This window comes from Siphateles boraxobius, unplaced genomic scaffold (assembly GCF_051911475.1).
Source record: "Siphateles boraxobius isolate OS27281-9 unplaced genomic scaffold, OSU_SipBor_1 39, whole genome shotgun sequence".
Taxonomy (NCBI): domain Eukaryota; kingdom Metazoa; phylum Chordata; class Actinopteri; order Cypriniformes; family Leuciscidae; genus Siphateles; species Siphateles boraxobius.
Genome location: NW_027509019.1, coordinates 2,773,119 through 2,786,007, shown reverse-complemented (window position 1 = coordinate 2,786,007; position 12,889 = coordinate 2,773,119). Strand labels below are relative to the sequence as shown.

The following is a 12,889-nucleotide window of genomic DNA, read 5'->3' as shown; positions in this document are numbered from 1 at the left end:
GAAAACTTAACAGGATTTGTTTGAACGTCAGAACTTGTTTCTCTACACTACATTCGCACACACTCACACTCACAGATGCACACACTCACAAACTTGTGTTTTGTTTAGTTTTTTTGTCAAAGATGTTATAATCTTTAACAAAATGTTTGACATTATTTGACAAGCAAATGCTCACAAAAGACAAGTCTTGCGCATGGATAATAGGTAATAATAATAGCAATAATAATTATAACAGAAGATAATACCTCTAGTATACCCCTAATATTAATTATAATTACAATGTGTATAAAATATAAACAGGCTACGATATAAAATATGTTGGATTGACCACCTCCTATGGTGTGTAAGGTATTTTGCAGCTCATCCTTTCCGAGGATAGTGAAGTTTCTCTGAGTACATATGACTCTGAGTCATTTAGAGTAAAGATTGAAGAATTCAGTGCTGCAAATTGTGGAAAAAATATTCCCCTAGTAGTGGTAATTGGACAGACAAGAAAGTGTTTTCATCTTCTGTCTATCTGATTCAAATCAAAGCCTGCTAATTCAGTGGTAAGAATTTAATTGTTTTTATTTATAGGCCTATTGTTGTCCATTTATCGAACTTCCATGCCTCTTTTATAGTAATTATATATTACTATGTAGTATGTACCAAATTACTAATGCTCAGACACACTCGGTCTCTCTCGCGTGATCTCGGACACACTCTGTGTCTCTCTCGCGCTCGCAGAGTTCGCTTCGCTTTTGTCCAGTCCGGCGCCTCATAGATCTGCTCCGCTCCGCGCTCAACGCAACTTTTATTTATTTATATTTAAACATCTCTGCGAATTATTGACTGGCGTAATAATCGCGCGACACAACGAATCGAATGAAATTAATGAAATTCATTGCCAATTTAATAATCGATTTTTATCGATTCGTTGTTGCAGCCGCACATAACCGAATTTAGCTAGCTGCTGAACAATATCCCAATTAGCATTAGTCTAAAAAACGAAATATAATACAGAAAACACTCGACATGTCAACAAAACATAAACAGAACATCTTCCCAAACACATATCAAGCTTATTTAAAAACCTCGACAGCATAAACACTCATTCAAAAAGAGAGATGTAAATAACCATAACCATAAATTCCCACGTCCTCAGCACAGCTAACCGATAAATCTAACACACCAAGAGAGGCGGGACTTAAGGCAGAACAGCCAATCATCAGCCGGTCACACTCAAAGCCGGTGTCATGTCTGAGAGGAGGCGAGCAGCGAGTGCAGACACAGAGCGGCCAGAGACACGGAGGAGCGACTGTAGTAAGGCGTTTGTGCAAAACTGCAGAAAAAGTGCGGGTGTTGAACCCTCTCATCGGGAATCACATCCCCCACGGGTGCGACGCCCCTGTGGTCAGTTCATGTTAGTTAAAGCATTAACTAATGAACCTTATAGTAAAGTGTTACCGAATTAACTAACGTTACCTAATAAGATCTTATTTGAAACGGTCACTGAAAATGTTATAGTAACATAGATACATTTTTGTGATGTACCAACCTTGAACATCAGTTCATTGAAATTCAGTGTTAGATCTACATTGACAGGGTTATTTTCACTGACCTTAAGTGTTCTTTATTATCAGAAACAACAGCAGTTTTTGTTTCCCTTCCAGTTATCTTGCCCTCACTGTCTCCTCTTCCTGTGAAAAGCCTTTTGGACGATCAGTTTTAGTGGGAGGAAATAAAAAAATATCTAGAATTTTTAAGCAATGCATTATATCTATATAGGTAAAATATATTTAATATATATATGTAAGTAAAGTAAAATATGTTTTTGGTTAACTTTACTTGAATACAAATTAGGACTACCAGTAGAGTAGACTGAGCATTTTTTATTTGCTTTTGTTGAACAGAATAAACAAGTTTAGGCGATCAGTTGAGTATTTTTATGCTCTTTTCTCAGTGATGGCAAATACACATGGATCCACCATCAGTGCAGTAAATGATGAGATAGAAACAACAAAGGAGGATTAAAATGAAAACCCAACAAAGTCTTTCAAAAATATCTTTGCAGAAATGTGAACTACACGCTTTAAATTTTCCATGTAGTCAGAAGATGGTAATGTGAATGAGCACACAGATGATGGGTCCGTGTACTTTTTCGTTCATTCATTATTCTATTTCAGAATGAAAGATGAAATTTAAAAAGGGTGCAGCTTGGTTTTTTGTTTAAAAGAAAAAAAAACAGAAATGGCTGTATTTTGTTTCCCAAATGTATTGTTGTCATCAAATAATAGTACTGGAAATTTGAACGAAATTTCGGATCGTTTTTTAATTTGTAATATTTATTTGTACGTTTATTGTATTTCATTTGACGGATCCTATCTTTACCCAGAAGTAAATTACACCGTCGTGCGCATTCATATCCACGACAATATCATGGATCAGATTCATTACATGTTGTTTAAAGGGCTAAAACGGGTCAGCTGTTGGAACAATTTTCCAGGTAAGTTTAGAAATATGTTTTCTGTTGTTTAAAAAACTTTTTTTCTAGACCGCATTTGCTAATATTTGCTAACATGAATGCTAGCTAGCATCGCTCTCGTTCACAATTTGCATAGCACAATGTGGCTTTCCCTGCAGATATAATTGTAGGCAAGATGTTATCTTGATGTTCCCACATCTGCCAGCCCTCTCGGTTATTCATGCGCCACAAAGACACACAGGTATGTTGATGATAAGAAGAGCTCTGTTGTTAAGCAGCAGGTGGTTTAATGTGAATTTAGACCTATTAGTGACAGCGTTGTTGTGTGCGGCAAAAATGTAGCTCGTATCTCTTCAATGGTGTCAGGGTGCTGTGGGCAACATCTGTGGCGCTGTGGCCTTCCACGGCACCAAACACCAGTGGGCAGTGGCCTTGGCTAAACTCGGCCCAGGATGACTTTTTTTCGTTTTGCACAGTAGCCAACAAAGATGACATTATGAGCAGGGGCATTACAAAGCACCCAGCGTCAAACTATACATGTGGTCCCATACAAAAATGTAATATATGGCCATATATGTACTTATATTTTAAATAGCATGACATATATCTTTACATATATTTGACTTATCTGAGAACACAATATATGGCTGCAACATATATGAACATTTATGTGTCCAAACATGTGAAGAAAATATTTGAGTTCATCCATATATGATACCATATATCTGCATGTATTACAGTATAGTAGTGGTTTCTCGCATATATGGACAACATTAAGTAAAAATATGTGACATACATATTTGTTTCCCACATATTTAATACAAGTATGTAAACATACATGCATATGATACTGATGCATTGAAATAAGTACATATATGCGTCTTACATATATTTAACATTTATGTGCATATACTGGAAAATATATGGCACTTACATGAAAACGGCCATTTTTGCTATATTTTGAAATATATGTTTCATATATGTCTATGTGTTTTATATATATGAATTTTTGCATATATTCTCATATAGGCAGCAGACATACATGGACACTGACATTATATATGTAATTTACATATATTGACATAATGACGGGTGTGAACCCGTCACAGAAACCAGGGACACAAGTCGGCAGCACAACTTTCGAGCAAAATGAGAAAGAAGAGTTTTTTTTCAAAATTGGTGATTTTCAATTTTTTGGAGAATCTGTTAATTGAAATCACGAAGAAGCCTCTCCATGTTTGAGATAGCAGTATTGGTATATTTAAAAGCTTACATTTTGAGGTTGAAATCGGCTTGTTTTCGGAGATTCTAGTATGCAGTAGGGGCGTGGCGTGTCATTGTCTGTGTGTATATCCATACTGAATAACCCGGCGCTTTTGCCCCCGCCCTCCAAGTCAACCACATGGCTACTTATTATGCTGTGCTCTGGCCAGCTCTCTCTGATATCAAAATTCAATGAAGATGGATGCCGCAAAGATTGTCGCAGACGAGATGAACCGTCTGGCAGTTACACCGAAAATGTTTTCGCCGCACTTCGTGGGCTCGGGAAACTGAACCGGAGGTATGGGCGCAGCGCGCTCGCCCTCAGTGCTTCAATACGGCGGCTCGGCTCGCTGACAGCGGTGGCTGGCTGTTTCATATGTGACGGAGAATCGAAATAGAGGATGCAGTTAAGACATTTGCTGCTGCGATGAAGGCCTGCCGTGCGTGTTTCTGAAATGTAAGTTAAGCTTCATTTGCTCTTTAGTCGTTATTTAAGATGCTGAACCTGCTGATGATATAATGTGCTTGCGGACATTTCATTTGTGTGTGTATACGCACATAAGAAAGTGGTGTAAAGAGATTTGCAACAGTAATTTGAGGAGGTGAAATGTGATTATTTGGAAAATTGCAGAAATGACTGCTTAAAGAAAAATGCCAGCAGGCATTTGCCTCCTACATAAACTTTAATATTGTTGACATTTTGGGCACACGAGCGTTGCGTACTATTTGCGCTATATGTAGGCCTATGGCTTATTGGTCTTTGTTTGTTGTTGTTGGTTTTGCGTTATATGTATATGGCATATTGGTCTTTGTGTGTTGTTGCTGGTTTTGCGTTATACTGTATGTATATGGCATATTGGCCTTTGTGTGTTGTTGCTGGTTTTGCGTTATATGCAGGCTATATGGCATATTGGTCTTTGTGTGTTGTTGCTGGTTTTGCGTTATATGTATGTGGCATATTGGTCTTTATGTGTTGTTGCTGGTTTCGCGTTATATGCAGGCTATATGGCATTATTGGTCTTTGTGTGTTGTTGCTGGTACGTTGCAAATAGAGGGGCAGCACAATTGTTTTTCGCCTAGTGCGGCAGAAGTGCACTCATTCGAAGTGTAAAAAAAGCTGTAAAGCACATGGAGGAGCTTTACAGGGGGTATGGCTTATCTAAATGAGATGTAAATGAGCCCTATTGTCACCCCCAGCAGCAGAGACAGGTGAGAACTGCACAATCTTTTAGAGCTCGTTTTCTCCTCTTTGAGCTTTTTTAAGTGCCTACTTTAAAATGGCCACAACTTCTCCAAATATTATCAGATTTCCACATGTTACACATCGTTGGAAAGCTTGGATATTACACTCTCAGAATCTATGAATAACTCAAAATGCCCCAGAACCGACTTGTGTCCCTAGTTTCCGTGACTGGTCACATATATTAAATTTCTGTATGGGGTAGTTTAATGTCATTAAATGTTTGTTATTTTGTTTAACAAAATCATTACAATTATGGTAGAAAACCCAACAGGGAATTTGGGACACTATACTGAAGGTATTCTCTGGTGATGTTTATGTTTTATCATGTTTTAGGTGTCACCACCGATTGTGTTCCTAACAGATGCCTCCAACATGGCGGTGTTCCCCTCAGGCAATGAGTATTTTAGCACAATAGATTTGGCGCCCCCGAGGACAATATGAGGTGCATGGGGCAGCCTCTGAAGCCCTGCAACAATCACCCCATCCCCATCCCCATCCCCACCCCCAACCCCATCCCCATCACCAACCCCATCCCCAACCCTATCCCCATCCCCATCCCCAACCCCAACCCCATCCCCACCCCACCCCCATCCCCACCCCCACCCCCAACCCCATCCCCATCACCAACCCCATTCCCATCCCCATCCCAACCCCACCCCACCCCATCCCCAACCCCATCCCCAACTCCATCCCCAACCCCAACCCCAACCCCATCCCCATCCCCAACTCCAACCCCAACCCCAACCCCATCCCTATACCTATCCCCATCCCCAACCCCATCCCCATCCCTATACCTAACCCCATCCCCGACCCCATCCCTATACCCAACCCCATCCCCATCCCTATACCTAACCCCATCCCCAACCCCATCCCCATCCCTATACCTAACCCCATCCCCGACCCCATCCCTATACCTAACCCCATCCCCAACCCCATCCCCATCCCTATACCTAACCCCATCCCCGACCCCATCCCCATCCCTATACCTAACCCCATCCCCAACCCCATCCCTATACCTAACCCCATCCCCAACCCCATCCCCATCCCTATACCTAACCCCATCCCCGACCCCATGCTCGTCAAGGTGCCGGTGCCACCACTTCATCTGCAACAGCAGGCCTACCCCCAACGGCCACACAGTCAAAATCATATCAGAGGTATGTAGAGTTGCATTTGTTGGTTAGGTAAAACTGAATAATTTCATTGTTTTTTGGTGATATGTATTCTTATTTTTAAATTTGATGACAGCAACATGTCTCAGAAAAGTTGGGGGAGGAAAAATTGAGTAATGCTAACCACAACACCAGAAAGGACCTGTTGCACCTAATTATGGTAACTGGCGAAAGACAATTATATGCTAAAGAGCATTCATTCCTGTCCAATACAGGATTTTGACTGCCCTACAATACTGTGTTAATAATTTTCTGCTGTTCATGCACCAAATGTGAAAGAATATTGACTCCTAACTGGCCATTTTAGATGAATGATGAAGCCTTCCCTAAAATGTCCATGCTATGCACCCCCATAACATTTTATATGCAGACTTTTCAACTGAGCACTTACAGAAAGCTGGATGGTCCCAGAACACAAAAAGTTAATTATTTCCAAAAACTGACACATTTTGATTAAACAGTAAACAACTTCAGCACAGATAAGAATGCTGCAGCCTTGTATCATGCCTAAATGTCATTTGCATGGTATGGTTTTCATAGACAGGGATTATTCTATGCTTCTTAGAGTCAAGACAATGCTTTTCATTATAGAATTGGATCGTATTTTCTAAGCCTCAAAGATAGCAGAAATCCAATATTGCTGTGCAATAAATAAGTAATGAACAAATCCATATCTTTACTGATGATTAGATTATGCTCTTTTATGTACGAAATCATGTTGCCAGTTAACCTAATTGGCTGTGAAATTGTTCTCCATATGTTGTCTTTAGCATTAGTCCAATCTTACAGCCTTGAAGTAAATGGGTATCTACTAATACATCACCCCTTTGAATATATTCTAGATCTGTGTTCATGGCCGAATTTGTACATGGAAAACTTCAGCCCAGCAGAATGATCGTCATGAGGTTCATGGAGGGTGATGCCACTGTGGAGGGCATTCTGACAAAATTCCAAGATGACCTGGGAGCCTATGACCCCTTGGTCCTGACAGACGAACAGGGGAATGAGATACTCGATTCGGAGGGAACCAGAGTTTCAAAAAAAAAGTCTTTATCTTTGTAGTCTAGATCAGGGGTTCTTAAAGCTTTGCAAGCTGGGCGCCCCTTTCGAAGGTTTGAATATTGTGTTGCTTACATTGGTCCCTCCAAAAAGTACTGGGTCATTTCAATCATAGATAGTATAACTTCTATTTTTCATCTCTGTAATATTGTGGATGTTTTTCTTGCCTGACTGCCTAGGCATCCATAGATCTATTTATCTGAAATACTATTGTTTCCTCTCTATAGGCTCTATCTATTGGAAGCATAATGCTAGAAAAATCCTTGCAGTGCCAGAGCACCAGTTTGCTGATATGAAGAGTGGGTAAAGAAGGAGATCAACGTAAGTACCCTAAACAAATGAACTGTCAATATAATTAGTCTAATGTATTTTTTAGCAGAAAAGATGACAAATCAATGAACCTTCCTGAGGTTTATGATAAAATAGAAGAGGTCGTGAGGGCTGCCCATTGCTCCATGATGTGACTCAAGTTATAAAAAACCTGTCTGAGCTGGCCATCGAGTCAAGAAAGACTTACGTCTTGATGGAGACACAAGCTGAGCATGTTCTTGTGGCATTCAGCTGTTCTGTGTGCAAGGGTATGTTGACTGTCAAACTTTCAAACAAGCTACTTCCCCTAAAAGTTGACGTGTTCCTTAAAGCAAACAGATGTTTTTTGTTTTGTTTTTCAATACAAAATGCCACTTTTAATCACTACTGCAGGATCAACATTATTCAAACCTTTTATGACATTAGCTATGTCTTTTGTACTAAGAAGAGCACTCTTTTACTGTTATGGCCTACTGGAAATGTTAGCCATACACCAGGGCTTAGTCTTGTTCCTGAGAAATAGTCATCCATTTCTCATGTAAAAAGACCATGAGGGGTTGACTGTATTACATCAGGGTTTCTATGGGTTATAGGTTTTCTTAAATCTTTCAAAATATTTGAATAGATGTATCCTCTCCCTCACATGCCACTGATTTCCAGTGCTAGAGGGAGCAAAACAGCCCTAGTGCATGACGCTTTGCTTTTAACACATTGCACTTCTTCATTAGTTTTTCATCCTCCAGACTAGGGCTGTCGCGGTGAAGGAATTTCCCTTGCGGTAATTTTGAGTGGCTCAACAGCGCGTGTGATGAGGGGGGCGTGGTTTTGCGGAGTCTGCAGCGAGAAAGTGAGGGAGGAGCCGAGCGGTAAGTAAGTGGGTCAAGTGCAAAATGACGAACAACTGTCTCTGATTGCAGTAATTGGGGTGGGGAGACCGCATATAAGCTGGCTGGTGCAAGAGAGCGAGAGAGAGAAGGACTGGGGGACTCGTACGAACACTCACGACCTGCTGGCTGACAAAAGGACTTGGAGTTGCACATCGGAAAGAGTTTTTATGAATGGACTGAGTTTACACATCGAGAAGAGTTTTATAAAAGTGAACTGAGAGCTGAGTCCAGTGGGAAAGAGTGTCTTTGTATTGTGCTGTAGTTTTACTATGAACCTTCGTTACACTGGTGCCGAAACCCGGGATGGAAGAAGAAGCCGCCGCCAGACAGCCTCCGTCCCCATTTGCGGATGTCATCCACGCGCTCGCGGGTCTACACCAAGAACAACATCGTGCCCTGCTGGCCGTGAAGGAGGAACAGGAGCGCCGGTTCGAGGCGCTCCTCCGAGCCCAGCAGGAGGACCGCGAGCTGTTCCGGAGCTGGATGGACCGGGAGGAACGGGCCAGACCATCAACACCAGTGTAACGAAGGTTCGTAGTAAAACTACAGCACAATACAAAGACACTCTTTCCCAATTTCAAAGCCAATTTCAGGTATAAAAGTATCGGGCACTGAACATCGCATTGTAATGTATGCTGATGACACTCTTATTTCTAACAGACCTGGGTAATTCAATTCTTAATCTGACTAATCTAATTGATACATTTCGAAAATGTTCAGGCTTTAAAGTAAACAAAACAAAATCCTCTATTATGTTGTTGAATAAGCGGGAGCGAATAAATCCGGTAAAAAAACACCCTTTCAATAATGCGGTAAATGGATTTAAATATCTCGGTATCACCATTACCCCAACCATTAAAGATTTAGTATCCTGTAACTATGATCCTTTAATTTCTATAGTAACTGAATCCATGAATAGCTGGTCATCAATGCCAATCTCTCTTTTAGGATGTATAAATATAATTAAGATGAATATACTACCAAAGTTTTTATACCTATTTCAATCCATCCATTTACCCCCGCCGACACAGTTCTTCTCCAAAATGAAGCAACTATTTACTAAGTTTATTTGGAATAACAGGAGGCCAAGGTTGAGGCTGTCACTTCTTTATCTGCCTTATGAGAGGGGAGGGTTACAAGTACCCAATCTACAATGGTACTTTTGGGCTGCTCAAATTAGAGCTGCAATGTACTGGTTTTCGCCTGAACCTTACTTACAATGGGTGCAAATTGAAAGTATCTGCACTAAGGGCCAGCGCCTTCACACTTATCTATACTCTGCATCTGTCAAAAAACTGAAGCGGCTCACTGTTAACCCCTTTGTGAGAAACACAATTATTGTCTGGCACAATGTACAGTCACTTATTGGTGAATCTACTTTGTTTTCAGGCTTTTCCCCAATATGGGGGAATGATAACTTCTCTCCTGGGAAAAAGGTTCAAGGTTTTAAAATGTGGGCAACAAAGGGCATCTGTAAAGTTATGGATCTATATAAAGAAAGTAAACTAGCTTCATTTGAGGAACTTAGAAATGAATATGATATACCTCGGACACACTTATTTAAATATTTACAGTTAAGGAGTTTTGTTTTTGCCCGGACACATTCCTATATACAACCCCACTTGTCCATGTTAGAAAATCTAGCAGTGAATAATTGTACTGGCAAGGGTCAGATGTTTTTACTCTATAACATTCTGGTTAAAAACCCTAAAGACTCTACTGAGCATAAGAAAATTCAATGGATAAATGACTTACAAACAGATATTTATGAAGAGGAATGGAGAGAGGTGTGCTCTAGAGCACAACTCCTAACAATAAATACCCATCTCAAACTGATTCAATATAATTGGATTATGAGGATTTATGTTACTCCGGAAAGACTGAATAAGATGAATCCAAATATTCCTGATATATGTGTTAAATGTAATGTCGAAAAAGGCACCTTATTTCATTGTCTGTGGGATTGCCCTGAGATACGAAAGTTCTGGAATGAAGTTATAAAATGTATTTCTAAGATGTCCTTAAATCCAGTGCCTGACAATCCTGCACTTTGCATTCTTAATTTGTATCCAAAGGACTGCATGTTAAACCGTAAAGAGAGGGAAATTACAGACTTATGTTTAGTACAAGCTAGACGCTTGATCTCTCTCTGTTGGAAAGATGTCAAGAGCCCTTCTTTTGGTCGCTGGCTGAAAGAACTATCAGCATTCCTTATCCTTGAAAAGTTAACATACACATTGAGAAAGAAATCGGCCAAATTCAAAGAGATCTGGAACCTCTGCATAGAGGTCAGCTGCTTCAGGCCCGTGAGGTAGTAGCCCCTCTGGGACTTTTTTCAGACACCCATCTCTTGCTAGTTGATTGGGTATTCCTTTTCCTGTAATTAAATTGTTACAACAAAATACAATGCAACTGAGGAAAGTTTGTTTAGTAGACAACAGTTCAGACAGTTGTCTAATCAGGTTAGACACACAGTATCTGCTGATTTTGCAGTCCCTGTCCAGGAGTTCTTGGTCGGTAAGGTGAATAAGGGCCTCTTTCAGTGGGTAATGGACCCTGCTATTAACCTCAGGCCACATCCGCTCTACTTTATGATTCTATAGAACAAACAAATATAAATATGTGTTTATGGAGCATAGTAAGGGGTGAAAATATTTTTGAGACCTTTTGGAGTAAGTAAAATGTAGCTTTAATTGTACACTTTTTACACCAAGGCTTTTGTTGAATTGTAGCTTGAATATTAGTTCTCGGTTGTAAGTTGATTGGATAAAAGCGTCAATTAAATTACTAAATGTAACCAAGGTGCAGTCCTCAACAACTACATGTGTGAATGTTTCTGAAATGTCTGCATACTCCTTTCTTTCTTTTTTTTTTTGGTAGTATGGTGGCTTGTCCTGACAATGTCTGTGGGACGCAATAATTTCCTGAATGAAGAGTGTCAAGTAGAATTCCTTGCCGTGGTCAACACGCACCTGATCCCACATTCCATAGTTTACCACAGCAGACCTTGAATTGTAAAGACATGAAAGAGATCAGAGTTGAGCTGTATTTACAGTAAAACATCCTTGGGGATAAGGTCATATAGGTAGCTACGTTTTACATAGGTTTATTGATTGTAAGTAGGTTTAAAACTACAGCCAATATTACCGTGGAATATGGTGGAAATGCAAAGTGTGGGTAGAGGACATGTATAATTTTTTTAGCGCTATTTAGGGTTGCGAATTAGTATAGGCTACATTTGAGGAAAACTGCATTACATTAACAAATGTGAATGGAACAAATTGCCTACCTGTAAACGTCCTCATAAATAATGAGGTTATTCTTTACAGGCAATGTTGCATGTGACACTACTTTGCTAGAGTATCCATCTATGGCAATCACATGTGTCACTCCAAACATTGCGAGTTTCTCGTTTTGGTCTAAAAGGAGTTTATGCCCCATATAGGCAGCATAGTATGGCACTGGATTGAAGCTCCGCAGGCCCTGTAATATGAAATGAATGACAAGTGTTAAATGGATTTGCCTATACAGGATACAATACAGCTCTAAGTAGTTCAAGTTCAAGTTTTACTATAACCATTTCAACAGCAGTTGATTGAAATTTGTCTTGGTGTGCTCACACATATCACACATGACATTAACACACCAACATAGACAACATACATGCATACAACACAAAATGTATACATGTTGTGCACCAGTCCATAAAGTGTTTTGGTGCAGAAGGCACAAGCCAGAGTGCAGTAGGAAGTTCATAGTGCAATTGCAAATGCTTATTTCTTTCTTAGCTTATTTCATGCAAAACTTTCGACCAAATGTTGGCCCAGTCTTCAAATTTGAAGATGATTAAGAAACTTGTTCAAATAAAGAACATCATCCGAGTTTGGCTTAAAAAACCCTTACCTCTTCAATTGCTGATGAAACGGCAATATCCAACTGTGCATCAGATACTACTCGCTTGAGGTTGTGAACATTAAAAAATCGTCGAACACTCATCACAGAGCAGCCACGTCCTCCGCCAAAGTCCGTAAGGTGCTGTGCAATGTCTTCGTAACATGTCACAAATTGTCTCGGAATATGCCTCCAAAGACACCATGTCATCCCGATGACAATATCAAAACAAAACCATCCAAAGCAATTCCCAACCCGCCCAAAGAGTACTACTTCCAGGTCAACCAAAACATGGATCAAAAATTCAGAATGGCTTTTTTTTAAATTATTTTTTCTTTTGTTCAATGGTTCAGTATTTTATTTTCAATCCCTAAAACAGATGAAAACATGACATTCACTTTCATTCAACAAGTGATACAGAAGTGTAAAATATCACTTATTTTACGTTTCCCATGTGACCTCCTAAATGGAATAATGAATAAACGAAAAAGTACACAGACCATGATGACAGCCCCCCGCTGAATATTCGATTTCTACACGTGGGCGGGAATGAAACGCCCCTTTCCTCTGATTTGTCAGCCGAAGATCAAACTGTTCTGTC

The 12,889-nt window shown here is 40.0% G+C and overlaps 1 long non-coding RNA gene across 2 annotated transcripts; it reads left to right on the top strand.

Moving 5' to 3' along the window:
* Nucleotides 1-6,043: 6,043 nt before the first annotated feature.
* Nucleotides 6,044-7,786, top strand: LOC143703928 (uncharacterized). 2 transcript variants are annotated; one of them, XR_013191483.1, is made up of 3 exons: nt 6,044-6,127; nt 6,985-7,522; nt 7,581-7,786. It is a non-coding gene; the product is annotated as an uncharacterized LOC143703928 (long non-coding RNA). The 2 variants fall into 2 exon arrangements; XR_013191482.1 differs by having other exon boundaries at nt 7,578-7,786.
* The last annotated feature ends 5,103 nt before the right edge of the window (nt 7,787-12,889 follow it).